Below are 3,798 nucleotides of genomic sequence, written 5' to 3'. Positions count from 1 at the left end.
CTCTCAGCCCCCTTGGGCCACCCTTTATTCCTGATGAAGAGCTTATGCTCTAAACCAAGACTGTGATGAAGCAACATCCTCAACAAATAGGAAATAGCTCCCAAGTCAGATTTCATCCCCTCTTCTGTTTCCCAGTTCTTTCAGAAATAAGGAATGTCTTTTTCTTCCACTAGAAAGTGGTCTTCCCCTTTGTGCTGTCTGAAGTGTTATCCCTCACCACTCCTTCAGACACCTTTTAAGAATCCTTTCAACCTGTTTTTCTAACAATTGTGGAGGTGACCAAAAGCAAACATTTCACTCCTCCTCAATGTCCCATTTCTCCTCCTATGAGCCATTTTGTCATGTTGTCTCTGTTACAAGCAGCCGAGTGCACTTGGTTTCTGAATTGAAATTTGGCCATTGAAGTGAACAGGATTAATATTTATCGATGGCGAGCTGTGTTTGCACTAACTGTAATTTTCCATCAATATGATGCCTTTTGTTCCACCAAAACTGGAAACAATGATCTGTGTTTATATTGCAGTCGGATGTAGAAAATCATCCCAGCGATCTTCACGTTATTATAGTTTACTGAGGCCATAACAGCATTGCGTGGCTGTTTGATGTGACTAAAACCTGGATGGCAATCTCTAGATTATGTTGTAAAAATATCGGTATAATGTTATTCACACTGCGCTGTCACCAACTGAACGAAGCGGCTGTGTGTTTAAATCCCGTGATGAACAGTTTGTGTTCGACTTCTCACATTGCGGGGAGCTGAGCACTTACCCAAACAATAGGCACGCCACCTCCCTGACACAGTGTTCACAAATCAAACTGACAGCAAAGATTCACACGTGATGGACAGCTTCTGCAAAGAACTTTCGATATAACCGACGCACTCCTTTCTTCATTTGAAATGTTAGGTGTTGATTGTAGTGAGCCTGACGTGATTTGAACACGCAACCTTCTGATCTGGAGTCAGACGCGCTACCGTTGCGCCACAAGCTCACAGATGGCCCATGCGCTCTATTCATGCTTAAGGGAAGTGATCGCACTACAATGATTTTACGTTCATGTCTGTTCTGTTTCTCCCCCTTCTCCTTCTGTCTCTCGAAACAATTTCCAACTCTCTCTCAATAAAAATCTGAAAGAACTGCGGATGCTGTATATCAGGAACAAAAAACAGGAGTTGCCGGTGACCCTTCCACAGAATTGATGGTGATTGGGAACATGTCGGTTTATATTCAGGAGATATTGTGGGAGGAAGGCGGAGATCAGGACAGAGTCCAAAGCGAAGGAAGAACTGTTGGACAGAAAAAGGTGTTGATAACGATCTGTGTGGGAGGGTGAATAACTGTGAGGGTGAATAATGGAGACTGTTCGTGGTTAAGTAGTGTGGAATGACAGACTATGTGCTAGCAAGGCTTGGTGTGTGTGGAAGGGACGGGGATACTATGGAGTTCAGGCCCTAGAATTACTGAGTTCGGTAGTGGTACCGGAGGGATGTATGGTCCCCAAGTGTAATATTCGGTGCTCTTCGTTCTGCTGGTGCTGAGCTTCGCTGGGACACTACAGCAAACCTGAGACAGAGATGTTTGCCAGGGAACAGGGTGGGGTGTGGAATTGGCAGGCAACTGGAAGCTCAGGGACTTTTTTGCCGGCAGAAAGTAGATGTTCTGTGCAGCAGTCACCCAGTTTATGCTTCGTTTTCCCCAATGTAGATGAGGCCACATTGTGAGCAGCAAATGCAGTCGACTGGGTTGTGGGTAGTGCAGGTAAAGTGCCGCTTCACCTGGAAGGTAAGTTTGGGCCCTTGGATAGCGAGGAGGGAGCAGGTAAATGGGCTGGTGTCACACATTCTGCGGTTGCAGGGGAAAGTGCAACTCAACCTGTAAGTTTACTTTGAGAAAATCCTAGACTTGAACTCCCAAGTCTCTTTGCATTTCGGATTTCTGCATTTTCTCCCCATAATCTTCTGTTCCAACAGTGACTGTCTAGTGTCAGGGCAGCACCAGTGATTTCCTGACATATGGATTGTATTTGGGGATACCATGGAATGTCAGGAATTGCGAGTATCTCAGGAGCAATCATTATTCCTGGAGGAGGCAGAGAGGAATGTAAACTCCGGAACTTTGATAACTTCATGAGGCAGCAATAAATCTTTCTGAACCAAGAAACGAAAGGGCCAATGAGAAACTGCTACAAGGGAGTTAACAAATAACATACATTAACTATCGCTGGGAAGGAGGAGGCAAAATAAATGAGCTGTTTCTTTGGACAGATGAGATAATGGTGTTTAATAACTGTGTGGCAAAAGGACAATTAATTCTGCCTGTAGAAGGAAGGCCTTGGCATAAACGGGTTAATCGCAGGACAGTCTGTTTCAAACAGGTGGAAACCCCTCAAGGATAAGAAGGTAAGCTACAGACCTGAGGTCTCCAGAAGTGTGGGGAGGTGGTGTCAGAATCTAAAGAAACGTGACACCACAAATTTGAAAGTGAGGGAACTCCACCAGAAATCAACTCCAGAATGATTTAGCAGCAGTACTTGGAAGAACAACACGGCATCAAACACTTGTAAAGTTCCAGAGATGGGCACTGTTGGTGGAAACAATGTTATATTCCACCATCACTTGGGTGATAGCCAAGATGGCGGGCTGGTGGGGGGGGGGGGGGGGCGGGTGTGGTTCGGGGGGAGAGAGAGGCTGAACTTGCTTACTTGAGGGATTCTATTTTTTGGTTGCTACCTACAATAAAGTGTAAATCATTGTTTCAACAGTTGGTTGTCTGTGCAGTTTCTGAGTCAGTATTCAAATTAAAGCGATTCACCCACAACCAGAGTGAGAGGCTGGGATTAATAATGACTCCTTTGCATTCAGCAGGACGGCACATCAATACTGTTATAAAGCGAATGCTGAATCCCCTCCCCTCTCTGAGATCTCAAACCAAAACACCAAAAGAGGAGTGCATTGCCCTATAATCTATAAAATTAGTGTTGAAAAGTGGTGTCATCTGCTCTCGTCTTAAAAACAAAAATAAATCCCTGTCACTTTAAAATCAAGGAAAAGTAATTTACGTATCCAATTTGAATGGAGAACAACTGAACTAAACTATTAACAAACCAAATAAATCCCTTCGAACTACTGACAATTCTGTCATAAAACAGGATTCTTGCTGTTCCAATAAATACAAGACCCACTAATATAACAAGAAATAGAATTTAGTCTCTCAGATTACAGCCAGGTTACATGTCTTCCAGGATATTCAATGCATCCTTCTATTGAATCTTTTGTCAGGAATGTCTCCTCCAATTCCTGCCCTTCTGGTTTTTTTTGTAAATGATGCTGACTCATTCACAGATGACTGTCAGAGCTGATGTCTCTCTCTAGTGCTGAGGACTCTTAGCTCTAGCAATGGGGAGTTAGATCTGGGGCTCTGTCCTTGATGCGATATTGAGTTTTAACAATAGGATTGGTCCTCTGTTGTCAGGTTTAGATTTAATAGGTTCTGGTAGTCAAAGGACCTGATTTAAATTAATTGTCTAAATTGAAATGTCATTATCTTGGCCCGCTAACTGTACCAACTTTTAATAGAAATGGTTCAGCTTGTGTGCTCTCTGTTGTGATGATGTTACTCCTTTAAGAAGATTATGTCGTTCTTGATTTTTTTTCCCAAGAGGGGTTGTAAAAGGCAGAGGGTCTGATTCGTTTGAGCGAAGTGACTTCACTAATGGCCAACAGGTATTGGCAAAGGCACCAAAGGGTTGAGATATTTTTTTTCTTGAACGCTTCGACCGCAAAACCGTCTGTAAGGTCAC

At 43.5% G+C, this 3,798-nt stretch overlaps 1 non-coding gene across 1 annotated transcript; it reads right to left on the bottom strand.

Annotated features, from left to right (window-relative positions):
* Positions 1–918: 918 nt before the first annotated feature.
* trnaw-cca (transfer RNA tryptophan (anticodon CCA)) lies at positions 919–990 on the bottom strand. The gene has a single exon. It is a non-coding gene; the product is annotated as a tRNA-Trp (tRNA).
* Positions 991–3,798: the final 2,808 nt, after the last annotated feature.

The sequence above is a fragment of the Chiloscyllium punctatum genome, chromosome 36, assembly GCF_047496795.1.
Source record: "Chiloscyllium punctatum isolate Juve2018m chromosome 36, sChiPun1.3, whole genome shotgun sequence".
NCBI classification, from domain to species: Eukaryota; Metazoa; Chordata; class Chondrichthyes; order Orectolobiformes; family Hemiscylliidae; genus Chiloscyllium; species Chiloscyllium punctatum.
This window is presented reverse-complemented; position numbering and strand designations above follow the sequence as displayed.